This window comes from Diceros bicornis, chromosome 11 (assembly GCF_020826845.1).
Source record: "Diceros bicornis minor isolate mBicDic1 chromosome 11, mDicBic1.mat.cur, whole genome shotgun sequence".
Lineage (NCBI taxonomy): Eukaryota > Metazoa > Chordata > Mammalia > Perissodactyla > Rhinocerotidae > Diceros > Diceros bicornis.
The window spans coordinates 58082731-58105722 of NC_080750.1; the positions used below are offsets into that span (position 1 = coordinate 58082731).

Genomic DNA, 22992 nt, shown 5'->3' on the forward strand with positions numbered 1-22992 from the left:
TCTTCTATATTGACTGAAAAATAAACTTCAAATGACTTTCCACCTTGATGAAATTTTTAAAATCTCATCTAAGAGTAAAAAAATCCTTGATTCTCTCTTTCTTATGTTTTTTATTGAAATAATATGAACTCAAATCATTTGAAAGGGCACTAGGAGTAACGTGGCTGTGTACCTTGAAGTCTTTGTTATTAGATGCATAGAATCACACCAGTAATTTAAACTGTTCAAATAAACCTACTACAGCAAAATATAGACTAAACATGAAGTTTTCTTAACTGAATTCATAATTCACTGCTTTATCCAACTACTTCATGATCTTTCTAATGGAACACAACTGGGATTTAGTGGATACCAAAGGCGGATGTAATGAGCCTAAATGCACTAGTACACATTTGCGCTTTGCCCTCTAAGTCTTTTAGTACAAACATAAGCCAAATAACAGTGTTTGCAATATCTCAGTCCCCTGACAAAGAAAATTCTGAAATGATTTCATAAACATCAGACAAAAATTCAGAACTTATGAAGGTTAATTTAAAATCAATTTACATAAAATTAAATGCACACATTATTAGTGTACAGTTTGATTAAATTTGACAAATATATATATCAGTAAAATTGCCAACGAAATAAAGACTGAATGTTTTCATGATTCCAAAAACTTGTCTCAAGACTCTTGGCTGTCAATTCTTTCCAACCGTGGAACCAGGCAATGTCTGTCAGTCACTAGAGATTCATTCTCATTTCTAGAATTCAATAAAAATAAGAGCATACAATGTGCAGTTTTTTATATCTGATTTTTATCATCCAGCCTAGACTTTTGAGATTCATCTATCTTATAGTGTGCATTAGGAGATCTTACCTTTTTATCTGAGTAGTATCCCATTGCATGGATGTCCACCAAATATGTTTATCCACTCAGCTATAGATAGACATTTGTATTGTTTTCAACTTGAGGGTATTGTAAGTAAAATGGCTGTGGACGTTCATGTCCGCATATTGCTGTGGACATGTGTTTTCATTACATTGGGGTAAAAACCTAGGAGTGAAATTGCCAAGTCAGATGGAAATACATGTTTAAGTGTAATAGAAACAGCCAAACTCTTTTGCTGTATGGTTTTTCCATTTTACTTTCCCAGCAGTAATGTATGAGAGTTCCAGTTCCTTAACATCAAGAATTGTCACCTTTATATTTTAGTGATTCTAATGGATGTGTAATGGTTTTTAGTTGTGGTTTAAATTTGAATTTTACTGATGACTAATTATGTGAGAAACTGTTCATGTGCATATGTTAGCATTCAGATATTTTCTTTCTAAAGTATCTGTTCAAAGCTATTGCCAATTTTTTATGGATTGTGTGTTTTATTGAGTGGAGTTCTTATATATTCCGGATACAAATACTTTGTCAGATATGTACGTTGCAAACATTCTCCTTCAGTTTGTAACTTGCCTACTGATTTTCTTTGTGGTACCTTCGAAAGAGTAATCACTTTTAACATGTTGAAGTCCAATTTATCACTTTTTTTCCTTTTCTAGTTCATAAATTTTGTCATCTATTTAAGAAATCTTTGTTTACCCCAAGGCAGCAAAGATTTTCTCCTATGTTTTCTTTTATAAGTTTGATAGTTATGAAATTTATGTTGAAAGTTAGGATGCATGTAGAGTTAATATTTATATGTAGTGTGAGATGAGTATCGAGGTGAATTATTCTTCGTATGGATGTCCAGTTGGCTCAGGACTAGTTGTTGAAAAGACTGTTCTTTCCCCATGGAATTAACTTGGCATCTTTGTTGCAAATCAGTTAACCATATATATATATATGGTTGAATTTGTGGACTGTCTCTTCCTCTGAACTATTTTAGTTTTTATCCTTACACCAATACCACATTATCTCAGTTGCCATAAATTTATATTAAGTCCTGCAATCAGGCAATTTAAGTACTCAAAATTTGTTTTTATTTTATAAAATTAGTCTGAATATCGTACATTGTTTGCATTTCCATGGATATTTTACAATAAGGTTTCCAATTTCCTCAAATGAAAAAAGCCAGTTGGGATTTGGTAGAGATTATATAGAAACTGTAAATTAATTTGGGTAAAGTATATTTTTAAAATATTGAGATTTTAACTACGAACATAACTCTCAATATTTAGACATTGAAATTTCTGTCATCCAAATATTGTATTTAAAAAAATTTATATCTATTGATGATATTTTGTTAAATATATTTCTAAGAATTTTATGTTTGGACACTATTGTAAATTGAGGTCTTTATTTCATTTTCTAGTTGTTCATTGATTGTGTATAGGAATATCATTGATATTTTATTAACCATATATCCTGTGACCTTGATAAAAATATATATTCCTTCTAGTGGCTTTTTCATAGATTCCTTAAAATTTGTATATCCACAATCATACATCTGTAAATGAAGGCATCTCTACCTCTTTCTTCTACATGTGAATCTATATGCCTTTTCTTCATTTTATTTCCTTATTTTACTTTCCAGAATCTTAAATATATTTTTGAATAGAAATGTTCATGTGGGCAATCTTGCCTTGCTCCCAATCTTAAGAAAAAGTGTTCAATATTTCGTTATTAAGTATGCAGATTGCTTTAGATTTTCTATAGATGTCCTTTATCAGGTTGTGGAAGTTTCTTTCTATTCCTAATTTGGTGAGAGGTTTTTTTTTTTTTTAAGAAAAGATTTTTAATTTTGTCAAATGTATTTTCTTCATCTACTGAGATAATCATATGCTTTTTCGCCTTTTTCTTTTTACATTTATTTACATGTATTATAAAAATAAATTATATTTATTTTTTTTTAACGTTAAACCAAGGTGGTGTTCCCTGGATGAACCCAATTTGGTCATGATATGTTACTCTTCTTGAATATTGCTGGATTGTTTTTGCCAGCATTTTTAAAGGTAGGAGATGGGGGGGGAGTTATTGCTTAATGATTACATCATTTCTGTTTGAAACAGTGAAAAAGTTTGGAAACAGTGGTGGTGGTTGCACAACAATGTAAATGTAAGGAATGCCACTGATTTGTATACTTAAAATGGTTAAAATAGCAAATTTTATGTTATTCATATTTTATCACAAAATAAAAATCTAAAAACAAAAGATAAATATGAAAGTTTTCCAGCCTTGTGGTATCATTAGCAATACATTACCTGAAAAGTTCAGTAAGCTGCCAATATATTTGATTTCTGAAAGTCCTCTGAGTTAATTATCAAGCTATTCTCGCCCTGAAATATGTACCATGCCTTGATATTTCTAAATTCTTAGAAAGTAGACTGACTCTTATCAACGTAGCTCCTGCTCCATAGCCCCATTTTGTTCTCTGCATCTAAAATAAAGGATATGTGAGTGAAACCGAGCCGATTTCTCACTTGCTCCAGTATGCATGAGTGTAAACATTAGTCATTTCATTTCAGGCATGGGTTTCACAAAAGAGATCACCCCCAAATTTCAAGGGAATTACGTTTTCACAATTCTTGGTCCTAACCAACTACTGATTCTGCAGTTTTATGAGGACCTGCTCGCTTTAACAGTAGTTTTGTGCAAACAATTTTGAATTGTGTAATCCCACAAAGGAGGCAGTTGTATAAATTCATGCCATATCATTTTAAGGTAAAAAGATACAATGGTGTCTTCTTTGCAGGTTGTAATCCCTTGCCTGTGTGCTTTCCATTGGGCCTGTTTGCAGTAAAATTGATATTGTTGGTAGTGATGCTGTTCATCATGATGTTTTTAATTTGTTTTTGTAATTTATAGAATCTTAACAGAAAATTGCAAGAAGTAACAAAATCTAATAGCCTGACATTTTACTAGGTTCATGAATGCTTGAACCTCGGTTAGAATATGGTGAGAATATATAAGATATAATAAAATGTGCATATTTATAAACTGCTTTGTTACTACATGACCATAATGATCAACTTTCAATTTGTCATTTACAATGCCCTATTTGTAGATATACATTTCTGTACTAGTCACAACACTTTGGGATATAAGGCACAAAAAATATCTATCTAAATTAAACTATCTTGTTACAAAGAGAAGGAGTGCATTGGCTTATGTAACTGGACTATTCAGGAGAAGATTGGCTCCTGGCATTTTTCAATCTAGGGAATCAAGTAATGAAATTAGGAGGGCATTTTTCTCTCTCTTCACAAGGTAGGAAGGGCTTCTGTTGACAGATTAAACATACTGCCTCTGACAACACAATACTTACATCTTATCAACTGAGCAAACCCATTGAAAATAGAGCATCTTTAAGAGTTGTGACTAAAAAGGCTGGAAAAACCACAGGATTAATGTGCACACTCTGAGAACACTCCTTTTGGCCAGAGGCTGAGACAATATAATTGGCCAGGTCTTGGTCGTGTTCAACCCCTGTGCCCTGGAGGAGATGAGATGAGATGGTTAATCCTATCTCAGGATTATATGGAGCATGAATTCCTCAGAAAAGAAGATTTGGCAACAAGCAAGTGAACATATGCCATTCAGCCCCAAAGAAAAGATACCACTTACACGTATATTTAAAACTGAAATAGCAATTACTATATCAAAAGATAATTAAGTACTGGAGGAAATTACGTGCAATGCCTTGGGAATTAGTTTCACAAAATAAATGATCAGTGGATGCAATTTCTTTTTCTTCTTCATTCCTCTTAACAAGAGGAAGTTAAATTCAGTAGATCATAAGTCTATTTTATAGAAAATATGAAAGATGGAAGGTAAATCAGATTTAGGGGAAAGATTGTTATATTCTTTGCCAGTGAGATATGTTACCCCTGTAAAAACATATGGGAGTCATGAGATAGGGCCTGTGTGAATAGATCATTCCTTGTCCAGCATGATAACAGAGGCATTTGTCTTTCAAGTTAAAAGAGATTCACATATATGCAAAATACATAGCTGATTAAAATTATAAACTATCATTTGAAATATTTATTTACCCTAGCGCTAACAATAATTCAATCTCAAAAAGGAAAAATATTGACACAGCCAAAAAAGAAAATTTAAGAAATGAGGTAATTCAGCTGTTAGAAAAAATTATAGTAATAAACGTGTCTTTCTAGAACAAAGAGAATAAATAATTAGCACAATAAAATCAAGATAATGTGTGATTGTATTTCAGAGAGAATACTTCAAACAAAGATGATGCAGGAAAATATAATAAAGTGTTATAATGTTAAAGCTATTGAGGTATGGAAAATGTTTCATCAATGAGTGTAAATGTTAAATAATAAAAATTAAAATGTTCAAAGTATTGTACTTTATTGTATAAAGTAATAAATTACAAAAATATAATACATTTAAATATATACATAAGAGAAAGTAAACTATGCTTATTTTATGCCATGGAAAAGAATGCCAACAAATATACCAGTAAAATTTAAAATGAATTATTTTGGAGTTAGAATGACTAAATCTCATAGTTATAAAGAAAAAAAGAATTTTTAATTGTCAGAAGAATGTAATGATATAGAACAAGCCAAATAAACACTAAAAATTTTTAAAATGCCACAATAATTAAAACAGTATAACTTCAGTAGAAGAAGAGAGAATAAAAATAACCCCAATTACATATAAGAATTCAGTGCGTGGCAAAGTTGCCTTTTCGGTATCAGAAATGTATAATACTTAATAAATGTAGTTGCAAATACTGAGTAGCCACTGGAAAAATTACAGTTGGATCTTTATATTTCATGTAACAGAAAAATTATTCCAGGCACATCAAATATTTAAAGTAAGCTATTAAAATTCAGAAAAGAAACATTGGAAGAATTTCTACAATGACACAGAAGTCACGCATTTTAATACATAAAAATAAAATAATGTCAAAAGACAAATGACCAATTGGTTTAAGAAATTGAAACTCACATCTCAGACACAAGATTTATTTCCCTAATTTCTGAAGAGTTCTTAAAAATCAATTTTTTAAAATGTGCAGTAAAAAAAGGCAGTATGAACTGAGAAAAACAAATGCAAATTACTCTAAAATGTACATTTTAAAGTGTTCAGTTGCAGTCCTGGTAAGAGAAATGCAAATCAAAACTATTTTGAGAGAACATCCTTCTGATACCATTTTGAAAAACCACAAAAAGGTTTGATAACAATATTTTAATGAGAATATGGGAAAAATTTTATCTTCATACATTGGTGGTGAAGTTCAAGTCTCTACTGAGGTTAATGTGACAATATCTACACAAATTATTACATACAAATTTGATCCAGTAATGCTACACTTTAGGAATTTATCTAATAGGCATACTTGACCGTATGTGAATTATGGATGTATGTTTTGAGTTACAGCATTGTTTTTAATAGCAACATTTAAGAGAGAGAGAATAGAGAATGGGAGCAGGAGACCAGATGACTACTTAAATGATATAATATAATATAATATTATACAGCTAGTAAAAACAGTGAGACAGCTTTATAGATACTGGTATGAAAGAATGGTGTATTCTTGAATTTAAAAAAAGCTGCAGAGAAGATACCTCAGTTCATGTACAGTTTAAAAATGGACATGTTTATATGTATACATAGATATGTTGTGACTTTGTTAAATTAACACTTGTTAAGTAGAGCCCTGGGGTGTCAGATGGTAAGCTGTGGTTCAACCAAACACCACAAGGGGACTGAAACAGAGAGGTTTATTTTTCACAGGTCCTGGAGGAAGTACACGGCATGCTTTGAGGCGCCACACAGGGAGGTTGAGGCAGGGTACAGGCAGAAAGGGAGGTGGGTCGGGGCACATGCCTTTATTAGGGTCCGCATGTGGAATACTTTGGGGTTCCCAGGCTAAGACTGGATCCATCAATTTAAACCAAAAATAGCAAGGTTTTGTAAGCTCTCCAAGGATCTTATCTAAGGGGCACACACAGAGAAGGCCATGGGAATCAGGGGATACTGTTGCCCACAAGGGCTGCTGGGCAAGTCATGTCAGGAATTTACATTTGCTTGTGACTCTAGGGGCCGTTATCCAGGGCGTGCATACTCGGGTGGGCTCGGGTCCTTTCAAGGCCCCTGCAGGCTGCATGGCCACACAAAATGGATGCTGAGACAGCAATATCACCATGGAACAGTTTAGCTACACTCTCCACGCCATATGTATATATGAAATACGTCACATGTCTCAGGAAAGATACGTGATAGCCTCTTGGGTGGGAAATATGTGCCTAATGGACTAGTATGGAAAGGAGAAATATAGCCTTTTCCACTCTTTGTAACATATTATTGCATTTGTATATTCAAAAAATTAATAAAAACTTGTGGAATGTATGTTGCTCTTCTTTTTGGAATGTCCTTTTGTACTTAAACTACGTTATTAAATCCTTTTCATGAATAAATCAGGTCAATTATTATTTATTTTGGACACGTATTCCATGCCCCTCCTTTGGCCCGCTGGATGCATTATGGGACCCGCCTTTTGATGTACACACTATAGTGCTAGTTTGAACGTTGAAGGGATCCCCAGACTACAGAGAAAGTCACACATTTACCATGGGGAGGGTGCAGGAAGGGGAATGGTTAATGAAATCAATAAGAAACTTACCTAAATTTGTCTGTGGATGGAGGGACAATATCATCATTCAGACATGGGTAAATTATAAGCAAAAATGAGAATCATTCCCTCATATTTCAAGAGGAGACTCAAATGCTGTTTAGAAATTAAGCAAAAAGCTTGTGGTCAAAAGAATTGAGAGAGACAAGGATGACTGCTGGGTACAAACTGTGTAAAGGATTTCAGGGACTGTAGGTGGTTCAAGATGCAATACGGGAGCCCACTATATGGGGTAGCTGTTTTACTTTTGCATGGATGCAATTATTTAGGATCCTCGATGAATGGGATTGGGTGCTGACATTTTTATTCCATGTAACACACTCCGTTGTGTTTGTTAGGTTTTTTCTCTATTATTTTTTCTTAGAAGATTTTGAACTCTATGAATCACAGGATGGACTACGCATTTCTCTATAGTTAGGAAAATATAGCTCACTGAAGTCCTGGACAATTGAGCGGAAGTTTCCTTTTGAGATTATTTTCAATAGTGAGTGAAAGCAGAGAGGTAGATTAGAAACTCAAGTGGGGTGGAAGTGGATATAGAAAGATAAAGATACAGATGTAGATGTAAGATACAGATGTAGGTGTCAGTGTGGATGGAGATTTGCATAGAGGCAGATATATTGAAAAGACTGAGTATATCAATAGATAGGAAAGTTGGTAGCCAGTGGGGAGTCTTAATTTGAAGGCTTGAAGAAGGAACCACCAAAATATTTGAATAGTAAAAGTAGATGAAGTCCAGAACACTGTTTGAACTTAGAGACAGTATTTAAGTACTTAGGCCTCTGAGATAAGGTAGAAGCGAGGGGGAATGAAATTCGTTAAAGAAATTCTTAAAGCTCTATAAAGAAGGAAGCTCTAGAAGGTATTTTCATGTCAATAAACAAATAAATAATTATACATGGTTTTAAAAATATGCCTTGGGAAATTCATTTAGATACAGACCACTTTTTAAACATTAAAATTTTACAGTATAAACTACTGGGGCCAGCCCGGTGGCGTAGTAGTTAAGTTTGCACACTCTGCTTCAGTGCCCCGGGGTTCGCAGGTTCAGATCCCGGGCACCGACCTACACACCTCTCGTCAAGCCATGCTGTGGTGGCGTCCCGTATATAACGTAGAGGAAGATTGGCACAAATGTTAGCTCAGGGCCACTCTTCCTCAACAACAACAACAAAAAAATTTACAGTATAAACTGCAGATGTTTTTTCCATGATTGCCAAAAAGTGAATATAAGTGATATTTTTCTAATTTGAGTAGATTTTCCTGAAATCATGATAGTAGAGGCAGCTTTTTATAGTATAAAGAGCATGACTAGGATAAGGATTCATGGGTCCTAGATTTACCTTAAAACTATCCTTGGAAAGTTAGTTAAACTCTCTAAATCTCACTATTTTTTCCAGTAACATGAGAAGTTTGTTAGATTATCTTTATGGCAACTTCCTAAAAACTGTATCAAATGATGAGCTGACCTTTGCAAGTTTCTTCTAGCAACAGCGTCTGTAATTTTATGGTATTTCTGTGCACTAGCATGGGACAAAATAAATTATTTGTTTATATCTATTTCCTACTGTCTAAGGATCTGATATCTGAAGCAGTCATAAAAGAGTGTTTGCTCATAAATTATTCCTAGGGATTTTTCACACTCTTATTTGGGAGCTGCCTCTGCATAATATGGTGCACACCGTTTGACTGCCAAAGCTGAGGTTGATGGCTGAGTGCTTTCAGGAGGATATTTTTGCAGACAGTAACTCCTTCTTGCATGTAATAGAATTCATGATTCCATATGGCTTCTCTAATTTTTATATACAGCCCATGCATGCAATATAGCTATTTTAATAATAGGTGAATCAATAATCATTATACACATAGCAGAATAAGGTAGTGGCTCTAGATTCCTGAGGGATGTCAGACCTAGTAGGCAGGGAGAGGTTGAAAAATAAGACATGTGGGATGCAGATTTCATTCAGAGTTTGAGTAGCTAAATGTGCCCACCTAAAACATGTACACACATGTGCACACACAAATCCACAAAGGTGTTTCAGGGTGACAGAATTATGAATGAGAAATTATTACAGTCTTAGAACATGAAAATATTTACAGAATTTACATATGGCATTTGGAGCTATAAAAATGAGTGCATTTTACAAAATGATTTCTTTCTTTTTTTTGTGAGGAAGATCAGCCCTGAGCTAACATCCATGCCAATCCTCCTCTTTTTGCTGAGGAAGACCAGCCCTGAGCTAACGTCTATTGCCAATCCTCCTCTTTTTTTTTTTTCCCTTTTCTCCCCAGTAGATAGTTGTATGTCATAGTTGCACATCCTTGTAGTTGCTGTATGTGGGACGCTGCCTCAGCACGGCCGGACAAGCAGTGTGTAGGTGCATGCCCGATCGGAACCAGGCAGCCAGTAGCGGAGCGCGCGCACTTAACTGCTAAGCCATAGGGCCAGCCCATACAAAATGATTTCTAAGGTCTAATCTTTTAGGAATCTCTGCAGGTCATCTATAAAGTAGTCTTAGGGTCCTTGGCTTTTCTACATATGAACCAAAGTACATAGATACATGTTATTTACTCTTTGGACCACCAGGAATAAACATCTGCACATTTTTAAATTAAATATTGGTCACTTCTGATTTCATTGTAAAGTGTTGATGAGTTTTTATTTCATTTTTCTTTTTTAATTGGAGAACTCAGTTTATTATACTCACAGTGTGTAATATAGTAAAATCACTGGTCAGTCAATAATTCTCCCTTTTTTTATTTCCTTTTGTCTTCATACAACTACCATGACTCCCTCCAGAAAGATAACTATTTTAATATATTTGATAAATATCCTTTTATTTGAATGTGTTCTTGCAAAATGTATGTTTGTTTTTGACATGTTTATTTTCATACTTTTTGTTAATATTTAATATACACTAAAATATGCACAAATTATAAGTGTACAGCTGAATGAATTTTCATCAAATGAGCATATCTGATTAATCTATACTAGATAAAGACATAGAACATTACTAGATCTGCAGAAGATGCCTTATAGCCCCTTCCAGTCACTACTCCTTTCAAGAGTAACCCTTACCCTGAAAGACCAAGAATATCTCTTGTTTTTGAGCTTTGTATAAATGAAATCACACACTATGTACTCTTTTTTTTTTAACTTCTTCTGCTCAACATTATTTTTATCAGACTTATATATGTTGTTTTCTGAAGTTATAGTTAAGTCACTCTCATGACTCTGTAGCAGACTTGCTCAACATTTTACACTGGATGAAGTCTTGAATTCATCTTCAGGAATCAGGGAACCCTTAAATAAAAATTATAATAATTATATGTCATGGTAACTTAACATGCTCAGTGAGTTCTCTACCACAATCTACAAATAAATTGTTAGTGCTCTTTTGAATAGCAAAAGATCTTTTTTCTGTAGATTTGCTTATTTTTGGCCAGCTTACTCTTTCTTTGTGTGGTTTTTTCTCCTTATAAAGGGTATTCATTCTAATCAAATCAATATTGTAGGTATAGGAAATTTTCATTTTTTGAAAATTCCCACTTGATTTTGTGTGTGTGTGTGTGAGGAAGATTAGCGCTGAGCTAACATCTGTTGTCAATCCTCCTCTTTTTGCTGAGGAAGATTGGCCCTGGGCTAACATCCGTGCCCATCTTCCTCTACTTTATATGGGACACCGCCTCAGCGTGGCTTGACAAGCGGTGCGTTGGTCCGCGCTGGGGATCAGAACCTGCGGATCCCTGGCTGCTGCAACAGAGCACTCAAACTTAACCGCTATGCCACCAGGCCAGACCCCCACTTGATTTTTTAACTTACTGAAATGCCCTAAAATCCTCATTGCAAATTTCTGCTATACAATATGCTAATAAGTCTATCAGGTATGGTATATGAAATATCCTATGTGAAAGAGTTTTGTTTTTTCCCATTTTAAAAAAATGACTTTAACTAAAAGTTACTAACTAAAGCAAACAAAACAACAGCAACAACACCCAGGTGAAGCCTAGCTTATCTTTCTTGAAATTAGTCTCTTTCTTTCCTTTTCATAAATTTTTAAAACATTAAGGAAACATTTTCTGATAAATAGTTGCTGTAATCCAAATAGGATTTAATTTTCTAAAAGTAACCTTGGTAGAATTAATTTAGTGGATGTAAATTGATTTTAATTAAGATTATTTATAACATGAAAATTTATGACAATGTTGAAAAGTAAATACTAATACAATAATCCTTTAAATAAAATATGAGTAAAAATGTAGCTTAAGAAGTAATTTTATACAACATTGATATAAAAACATTTCTTGCTGAATAACATGATCAAGTCCAAATATAGGGCTAGAAGTTTACAAATTTATTTTACACATGTTAGTTTTTTGATCTTTTTACAGCCCTGTATATGCATAAATTGGGTTTTTTTAATAGTCTAAAAATAAGGAATGAATTTACCTCTTTAATGTTTTTATGCTGCACAAATACCTAACTTTGATTACCTATGGAAATAAGCACACAGGGATTTCATATTAACTAAATTGAAACAATTTCAGTCTTTGCTCTTGATTCTTTTTATTTATTTTATTTATTTTTATTTTTTATTTGTTTTTTTCCCCCCAAAGCCCCAGTAGATAGTTGTATGTAATAGATGCACATCCTTCTAGTTGCTGTACATGGGACGCGACCTCAGCATGGTGCGCGCCCGGGATCCGAACCCAGGCCGCCAGCAGCGGAGCACGTGCACTTAACCACCAAGCCACGGGGCCGGCCCTTGATTCTTTTTAAGTAAGGAAATTAGCTCACACATTGAAGAAGTTGGAAACTGCATCAAAACGCTCCTTGCTTTCTTGTGAATGGCAGTATACTCTTTTTTTATAGAATCTGGAACCTGACTAGGGCAGATCGGTTAATCTCATTTTCATCACAGAATCAGTCTACATTTTGTAAAATTCTTCCTCTTCTCTATATGTCAAGTTCTCAGGTTGAGCAGAAGATTCAGAGAAAGGGCCCTAACCCATTCACATGCAAGTGTTAAAATGAGGGAAACTGCTGCTCTATTGTGTTCTACATTTCTTGTAGATGGTTTTTAATAAAACTTGAGACTTTCTGATATCCTTCATCACTTTCAAACCAAAGCAGCAGTGGAAACATTTCAGTATTTTATTTTGCAACAGTTTCCCAAAGATTCAGTTTCCTTTTAAATCCAAGAATTTTGTCACTTAAAATCAAAACATTTTCTCCATTCCACTGCAGAGATGTGATCAACTAATTAAAAAATGTGTGTTAAGTAGTTTCTGCAGGAATTCTTCATTTTCAAAACACTCAGTAAGTAAAATCTGGTCTTCTACTTTTTTTTAATGTATTCCTGCAATTCACCTATCAGATCAAACACGGTACTAAGAACTTTTCCTCTGTTAAGCCATTATATTGCTATATATAGCAAGAGATGTATGTGTACTTTTTCTAGATTTTCAGTTTTTAAAACAGTCTTGATTAAACAAGTCTTTGTTACATAAAATTACCTATTTTGAAGTCTCATCCGATAAATGAATAAATTCCAGAGACTTTTCACTGACTGCGAATTAAAAAAAGCAAAACAAAACTATAGATTTACTCAGTTTTTAGATTCCCATTCCTTTGTAAAATCATCAGCAACATGTCAAGTGGCAATCGTTTGTGCTTGTCTGTTTTCAATTTTATTGCTGCCATTGCTATATTTATTAGTTTTTGTCTGCAGAGGACACACAGCGCAATGGGGTAGTAAAAAGCTATTTTGCATTATAGTAGCTTTCATTGTAATGACCAACTTGTTTGTGACCCTTGTTGCACCAGTGCAATGAATGACTCAGAGGATTATAATTCATCATCTTTACCAGAATTACCCATACTCTTATGTCTAGAACCCCATTCTTCTATTTGACACCTCTTCTTAAAAATAGTCACAGTGTGGGCCAGCCCCATGGCTTAGCGGTTAAGTGCGCGTGCTCCGCTACTGGCGACCCGGGTTCGGATCCGGGCGCGCACCAATGCACTGCTTGTCCGGCCATGCTGAGGCCGCGTCCCACATGCAGCAACTAGAAGGATGTGCAACTATGACATACAATTATCTACTGGGGCTTTGGGGAAAAAAGGAGGAGGATTGGCAATAGATGTTAGCTTAGGGCCGATCTTCCTCAACAAAAAGAGGAGGATTGGCGTGGATGTTAGCTCAGGGCTGATCTTCCTCACAATAAAAAAAAAAAAATAGTCACAGTGCATTATCAAATATATTGTAAATCACAAATTCTAATAAAACATGAAACAAAGAAACAAAAGCTAAAGGAGAAAATTATAAAAATACAAAATTCTCACAATGCAATTTGCTTCTAACTTACACCATCCACGTTTTTGAATATTTACCACAGCAGCAAAGTAACAGGTTTGCAGCAGAGTTATTTTGCATAAAATTCCTTCTAAAGATGAAAATTTTCTCTCCAATTTTCTGCTGCGAGAGTAGAGCTTGTCCAACCCTATAAGTAGGTCAGTGATGTGTAAGAGGAGGTTGAGAGTAGTACCGGAGAGGAGTGGTTTATGTCATCAGCTACTTTCTCCCTCCGTGTCAAGGGTGTTCCCTGTGATGAGACATAGCTTATGACTAAGCAATGACATATTGCTGTCTTAAAAGGCTGCAAGTACCTGCTCTCTCACCACAGCGTATAAAGCTTGCTTTATCACCACATTTGTGCCAACACCTGCAGCACTAGGCTTTCTAAACTTGTCGGTTGAAATGATTTGTTGAAGTTCTTTGTGTATTTCAGATACTGATCACTTAGAGCTTATGGACAATGCAAACACCTTCATAGATTCTATCACATATCTGTTTAGTCGATCAAGATGTCATCGTTAAAGAGAAAGCCTTATCTTTGATGAAATAAAATTTACCTTTTTTTTCCCTTCTGGATTGTTATTATGAAATTTTCTTTACAAATTTTTTTTGGCACCAAAGGTTACAAATATGTATTGGTAATATTTGCTGTATAATTTTCCCTATAACCTTTAGCTGTTTATCTACGTAGAGTAACTCTGTAAATGCATTATTTGGTAGAAATTAAGTTTTATTTCCCTCCATATAGTTATCTGTTTTCCTAACATTAATATTAAACAATCCCGTTTGCAACCTGATATATTGAGTTCCTAAATATACCTGTTTGTCTCTGAATCTCTATTTGTTTTGTGTTCTTTCCATTCATCTTATTTTTAAAAATATCACTAGATATGTATACTAAGGCTTTGTAGGATGTAATGAATCTCTTAGGGTATTTCCTCCTAGATTATTTTTACATCACTGTTCTTTTAAAAATAATGTTCATTCTTGTGACTTCATTCTGTCATACAGTTGTTTTCCACATCTCTATTTTTTAGCATTTTTATTATTAAATGTAATATGTAAAATGTCCAATGTAATGAATTTAAAGTGAATAAATAATATAAAGTGAACAACCATGTAAATGTCACTCACATTATGACTGTTTTAGATATTACTTCTACAGACACTTGGAACTCCATTAGACAATGATATAACTTTTGCTTTCAAAAGCAAAGATAATTTAAAAACTCATGTTAAAGATAGTTTATTATATTTTCACTGATATTTACCCTTTCTCCTGCTCCCTTTTCTTTCCTGATGCTCCATGTTCCCTTCTGTTATCATTTCCTTTATCTCTGAGGTACCTCCTGTAGCAATTCTGCTAGAGCAGTTCTATAGGCAACACATTTATTTCGTATTCCTTCATCTGAGATTGTCATGATTTCTACGTCATTTTTACTGGATATGGAATTCTGTGTTGATGGTTCTTTAATTTCAGCAGTTTAAACATTTTTTTCACTTCCTTTCAGTCTCCATGATTTCTGATGGGACATCTACAGTCATTTGAATTATTGTCCCCCTATATGTGAAGTGCTCTTTATCTCTGGCTTCTGTCAAGATATTTTTTTTTTGTCTTTGTCTTTTAAAATTTTGATTATGATGTGTATAGGAATGAATTTCTTCAAGATTTCTTTGTTTGGATTTTGCTGAGACTTTTTAATATAGAGGTTTATGTCTTTCATAAAATTTCAGACATTTTCAGCCAATATTTCTTCAAATAGTTTTCCAGATCCATATTCCTTCTCATCTCCTTCAGAGACTTCAAGGGAATGAATATTAGATTTTTTATTATTGTTTCACAGGTCCCTAAGGGACCATTCATTTTTTCCTCTAATTTGTTTTCTGTCTGTGGTTTAGATTGGATAACTTCTCTCAGTCTACCTCCAAGTTCACTGCCTCTTCTTTTGTCATCACCATTCCGCTATTGAGCCCATCAGTATTTTTTTAAATTTTATTATTGTGTTTTTCAATTCTAAAATTTCCGTTTGGTTCTTCTTTGTATGTTCTGTTTCTTTGATAAGTCTTTATGATCTTGAATTTTTTCAAGAGTGCTCATAATTGCTTGTTGCAACGATGTTAAAAGTGGTTTAAATTTTTTTCGTATAATTCTAATATATGTGTCATCTGGGCATTGGCATTTATTGAGTATCTTTTCTCATTCAAGTTGAGAGTCTCCTAGTTCTTAATATGTCAAGAAATTTTGGATTGTATCCTAGACATTTTGAGTGTTATGTTATGAGACACTGGTTCCTATTTAAATCTTCCATTTTAGAAGGCCATCAACCCACTTTTATTTAGAGAGCACATGTTGGCCCAATTCCATGGGCTGTGGTTTGAATGTCCTTTTAATTTTGAAAATCTTTACAGTGCTATTCTGGTCTACCAGGCTTGTGCACTCAAAGAGCATTCTGAAACTTTGGAAGTATTCTACATCGTAGTTAAATTCTCAAAGCTTTTGCTATGGTGATTCTTGTTGGTTTCAGCAATAGACCACTTGGGGTATGCTGAGGACTTCATAACAGTTTTAAATAGTTCTTTTATCTAGCTCTTCTCTCTCTATTATCCTGCCCTCATACTGTAGTTGGGAGGGTAAAGGTGCCGCCTCTGCTTGAATTTGTATAACATAGGTTGTAGATAGCAGATAGAGCGCCACCCTGCTGTGTCTGCAGCAGCCATCCTGGTGTGGAGGAAAAGAGTCACCACACCTTTACTAGGTTTTTACCAGCACAGGGAAAGGTGAGTTGACAGGACACCATGTCTAAGTCTCTTTGTTGACAGCTCCTGGGAGGAATGGGTAGGAGCACTGGCTTTTTGCTGGTGTTTGCTGCTTAGTACCCAGTAGGACTAGTCTATAGCACCTAATGGGGAAGTGGAGAGGCACCATTTTGTTGTTGTTGTGTATTTTTGGTAGCAGATAGGGTCAATCGTAGGACACTGGCCGACAGTTTCCCACTAGCAGATCCCAGGGGTGAAATGCCTTTTTGCTGAAATTTGCTTAGTGCTGATTGGGGATAGTTTACAGTACACTGCCCACAATCTCATTGGTGGGACAGTGCCTAATGAAGAAAAGGAGCACAGTCTATCTGCAGCAGCCAGCCTAGTGTGGAAGAGAGAGGCTCTCTGTTAGTGGCCATAGTAGATTGAGTATAATCAAAAATGTTCTGTCCAGGGCAGCAATATCGCAGGATATAAGATCATTATACAAAAATCAATTACATTCTTACATATGAGATATGAGCAATCTAAAAGTAAAATTAAGAAAACAATTCACTTCACAATAGCATCAAAAAGAATAAAATATTTAGGATAATTTAACAAAAGATACGCAAGGTGTAAACACTGAAAATAACAAAACTTTGCTGAAGAAAAGTAAAGAAAACCTAAATAAATTCGTTAGTAACTCATATATATGGATTAATAAAGATGGCCAGTCTCCCAAATTGATCTAGTGGTTCAACACAATTCCTCTTCAAATTCCAACGGGCTTTTTTGCAGAATTTGAAAAGCCAATTCTAAAATTTACTTGTAAATGCATAACGCTATAACAGCCAAAATAATTTTGAAAAAGAAAACAGCACTAGAGGATTTTTATTTCCAGATTTTATTATAAAACTATAGTTATAAGACTGGCATAAGGAAAAACATATAGATAAATATAAATAAATGAGTCCTGATATAAATCCTTATATTTGTAGTCAGTGGATTTTCAACAAAGGTGCCAAGGTGATTAACTGAGTGAAAAATGATCTATGATCTGTTCAACAAATAGTACGGGGACAATTGGATAACTACATAAAAAGTTAACTTAAACTCCTTTCACACAACATACAGAGAAATTAACTCAAAATATGACATGGACATAAATGTAAGAGCTAAAATAGTAGAACTTTTAGAAGATAACGGAAGAAAATCTCTGAGACCTTGAGTTAGGCCAAGGTTTGTTAGATATAACTCCAAGTCAAATTGGTAAAAAAATGATAATTAGACCTCATCCAAATTCAAAACTCTTGTACTTCAAAGGATGCCATTAAGATAATTAAAATACTAGCAATAAACTATCAGAAAAATTTACAAAATAAATATTTGATAAAGGACTTGTATCAAGAATTTACCTGAACATTTACAACTTAATGTTAAGAAGACAAACACCCCAATCAAAAAATGGGCAAAAGATATGAAGAGACATTTCACCAGAGGAGACATATGAATGGCTAATAAGCACATGAAAAATGCTCAATATCATTAGTCATTAGGAAATGCAAATTAAAGTCACAATGAGATAACATTTCACACCCACTAAAATGGCTATAATTAATAAGACAGAGAATAATAAATATTGGCAAGGATATGAATAAATGGCTGCCCTCACACACTGCTTGTGAGAATGTAAAATGATGAAAAATCATTTTGTTTTACAATTTCTTAAAAAGTTAAACATAAAGTTACTCTCTGATCTAGCAATTCCTCTCCTAGGTATCTATCCAGAGGTAATGAAAACATATGCTCACATAAAGACTTGTATGTAGATATTCATAGTAATATTATTAATAATAGCCAAAATCTGGAAAAATCTAAATGATTGTCCTTCAACTGGTGAATGGATGGATAAAATGTACTACAGCCATATAATGGAATACTATTCAGCAATAAGAAGTAACGAACTACTGACATGCTACAACATGGATAAATCTCAAAACATTATGCTAAGAGAAAGAAATGAGACATAAGAAACCGTGTATTTTACGATTGCACGTATATAGAATTCCCAGAAAAGGTAAATTTATAAAGACAGAAAGTAAAGCAGGGTCTGGGGGTGGAATGAAATTAATATAAGTGGGCATAAAGGATCTTATTGGGGTGATGAAAATGTTCTGAAACTGATTTATATTCATGGTTGCACCACTTGGTACAAAAAGAATTGATTTGTAGACTTGAAATTGATAAAGTTTGAAATACATAAATTATACAATAAAGCTGTTAAACCAAAAGGTGGGTGTCCCATCCAGCAAGGCCTTTCTTCCTGGTCTCTGATTAGAAGCAATGAACTTTTGCTGGAGCTTTTCCTTTTTTCGTTCTCTTGGGTTTTTTTTTTTTTTTTTTTTTTTGTGAGGAGATCAGCCCTGTGCTAACATCCGCCAATCCTCCTTTTTTTTTTGCTGAGGAAGATGGCCCTGGGCTAACATCTGTGCCCATCTTCCTCCACTTTATATGGGACGCCGCCACAACATGGCTTGCCAAGCAGTGCGTCGGTGCGCGCCTGGGATCCGGGCCAGCGAACCCCGGGCCGCCGCAGCGGAGCGCGCACACTTAACCGCTTGCGCCACCGGGCCGGCCCCTCTCTTGGTTTTTTTTGGCTATATTGGTTGGTGATTCTGGTTGCATAGTGCATTTGCATCCAAGGTGGGATATATACAACGCAAATATAAATTCCAGGGTACTCAACATTGGGTCTTCCCTGTAGTACCTTCTTCTCTGGGTCTTCCAGTCTTCTGATAGTTGTTTTTCTGTCATAACCCAGTGTTTTTAGTTGTAATTTGCAGGAGAGGTAGGGTCCAAGGTACTTAATTTATCTTGACACAACTAATTTCATTTTTATCCTTTCAATTATCTTAATTAATAAATAATAAATTATAAATACTAGGCATTATTCCAGACATGTTCTTTTATATTTTCCATTTACTTTTAATTATTTTATTCTTTTATTTTTCTATTTTTCTTTTTATTGATCATATTTCTTTCTAAATTGGTACATTTTACTTCATTGTTCTTATGGTTGCTCTTAGCTTAGAACATTTTTATAATTTTCATATTCATTTGCTCTAATTAATTGCCTAAACCTTTAAAATATGTACGTGTTTTCTTAAGGAAAAATGCACTTACTCTGCTCTTATATCCTTTTCGACTACGTTCAGCCAGCTAGAATATCACTTCTGCTATCATTTTCTATGTGAACAATCTCTATTTGTATATTCACCATAATGACTTGCAAATATTTTACCCCAAATTTAGTATCCTCATAACCTGTTAGGATTGATTTGCCTGTAGGCATTAGCAGCAACATTTACATTGCACGCAAATGTGGGTAAGAGAGTGCAGGGTTGTATTATTATTTCAGAAAGACTTTTCGCCAGCTTGATTTGTTTAAATACTTTGGGCATCATGGCTATTATCTGCAACACACTTTAAGTGAAAATTTCTTCTAAGGTATGGGGCCAGTCCAGTGGCGTAGCGGTTAAGTGTGGGCGCTCCGCTGCGGCGGCTCAGGGTTCGGATCCTGGGTGCGCACTGACGCACCGCTTGTCAAGCCATGCTGTGGCGACATCCCATATAAAGTGGAGGAAGATGGGCACGGATGTTAGCCCAGGGCCAGTCTTCCTCAGCAAAAAGAGAAGGATTGGCAGATGTTAGCTCAGGGCTGATCTTCCTCACACACACACAAAAAAATTTCTTCTAAGGTAGTAGGAAACCCAGTAAAAATTGTAGATGATACTAAAAGGCCTAGAAAAATCCATACAGTAGAAGACAAAATTATAGTGATACAAAGTATTGAGAAAGGTGCTCAATTATTGAGGAAAGTGCTCAGTTATTAAGAAAAGTGTTCAAGAAAGTATCACACATCTTCTTTATCCATTCATCAGTTGATGGGCACTTGGGTTGCTTCCATGTCTTGGCTATTGTGAATAATGCTGCAATGAACATAGGGTATCTATATACAGTGGAATACTACTCAGCCATGAAAAAGACAAAAATTGTCCCTATTGTAACAACATAGATGGACCTTGAGGGTATTATGTTAAGTGAAATAAGCCAGACAGAGAAAGACAAATACTGCATTATTTCACTCATATGTGGAAGATAAATAAACACATGAATAAAGAGAATAGATTAATGGTTACCAGAAGGGAAGGGGGTAGGGGTGGGTGAAAGGGGTAAAGGGGCACATATATATGGTGACAGACAAAAATTAGGCTATTGTTGGTAAGCACGATGCAGTCTACACAGAACTGATATATAATAATGTGCACCTGAAATTCCACAAAATTATAAACCATTATGACCTCAGTAAAATAACTGAAAAAAAAAAAAGAATGACACAACACAATGAATGGAATATACAAGGATCAACCCTAGGATTTCTTGCTATTTCCAACATACACTGGAAGTGGTAAAAACAAAGCAAAAAATTTTGATCTTGTAAAATAATATAGATTCCTGAAAAGACCAATGAAAACTTTAAGAACTTTTATCACATAGTGAAGTACCAACAATAGAATAACTCAATCAGCTTGCAGCTGGGGTGGCCATGACACTAGGTTCTGACCACTGGGTGTAGGCAGACATGATGTGTCAAGTTGGTGATGTGATCTCTATGAGGATGTATGTCCTTCCCTTCTCATTCCTGCTTCTTGCTGCCTGAATGTCTACAATACTACCAGGCAAAGTTGCAATGATACTGGCTCAATACAGGGTCAACATAAGGGAAGCCATATTGTAGAGAGGAAACCATATTGTGACTTGGAATGACCTCTGACTAACTCTTGATTTTATGGCCCCTCCCAGCTGCTGTAAGTTGATAAATTTGTTCTTTTGAGTTCCTTAGGAATGTGATGACCCCCAGGCAGAGAGCCTATGCTGATAGCCATCACAACTGAAAGATCGGGGTATAGGGCATTGCTCCAGTCTCTGATGCTTATCAAGTAAAACAAAAGACTGCCAGGAACTCAGACCAGATGGGTGCCCCCACCCTGGGACCAGATGCCTCCCCCACTCAGAGACCAGCCCTCAATATAACTGGCCTGTAGTCTTGTTCTGTAAGATGGTTCTTTGAGACATTAGTCAGCACCTTCCCCCTTGCTAGCAGGCTGTAATAAACTGCCCTTTCTTTTCCATCATTTTGCCTCTTGACGATTGGCTGTTGTCTCCCGGCGAGCCGATCGTGCCCTTTGTGCAGTAATGGCAGCAGAAATCTTGAGTCGTAATCTGGAAGTGACATGTTTATGAGTAGAGAAGCAACCAAGAAAGTGCCTGGAAACCTAGTTATCATGCAATCATTCTATTAACTATGAGATTTTGGATTTACTATCATTAACCAAAATATAGTAGACAGAAATAATTAAACTATCAAAAGAATTTTCAATGAGAAAAACCTGGCTCCATTTATTGGTTGAAAACTGCAACATATTATTTCATCTCTCAGGGTATGAACAGGAAAAGCAGAAACGGATACTTAAAATTAATAGTTATTATTTGAGTCCTCATATATAAATGATGTATTTATTTATCATTATTTTCTTTTACAGAGAAGTGCTGCTCTGAGTAGTCATTCCTGTTCATTAGTTTTAGCCTCAAGTATAAAAACTTAAACTACAGATTAATAAAAAATATATCAGATGGGATACATAGAAAGAAAAAATTTATAAAGCATTTGTTGTGTGACATATAATTTAGGGTAAAGGTAAGGGAATATTTTGTCAATGTAATTCAGAAAAATAAAAGAAAACATATTAAACAAAGCAAAATCAAAGAAATTAGATTTTAAGCAAGACTAAATAAGCCAGGCAAATAAGAAAAGTCTTATTTCCATCAAAGTATGGATACAAAAGAAATTGATAATGATGGTGGACATAAAATTGAAAGAAAAATTAGCATTTAAAAATGAGTAATATTATGACAAAAACCTTAATTATTTTGAATTGCTTTAAAAAAGAAATAAGCATTTAGAGTAGCACATTAAAATTCATCGACTATGAAACAATTTACAATCGCAATAAGCAATGTTAAGATAATTTAAAAGAACTAAATTGCTATCATTAAGTAATATGTACATCTGTTTGTTTTTTTGAAATACGGTCTTTCAGAATTTTAGTGTACCTCAGTTCAAAATACCTGTTTTAACGTGTCAGCTTTTTGCAATGGAAAATATCTTGTCTATATTTTATTATATCTGTTTATAATATGGATATATGTTTTCTGTTAATTAAATTTTCTGTGTGTATGTGTGTGTACATAAC

The 22992-nt window shown here is 34.6% G+C and overlaps 1 long non-coding RNA gene across 1 annotated transcript in view; it reads left to right on the forward strand.

The window, feature by feature from the left end:
* Positions 1 to 2747: 2747 nt before the first annotated feature.
* Positions 2748 to 22992, forward strand: part of LOC131411473 (uncharacterized) — an 85904-nt gene continuing 65659 nt past the window's right edge. Inside the window, exon 1 of the long non-coding RNA XR_009221570.1 lies at positions 2748 to 2925. This is a non-coding gene — a long non-coding RNA (uncharacterized LOC131411473). The remainder of the gene's footprint in view (positions 2926 to 22992) is intronic.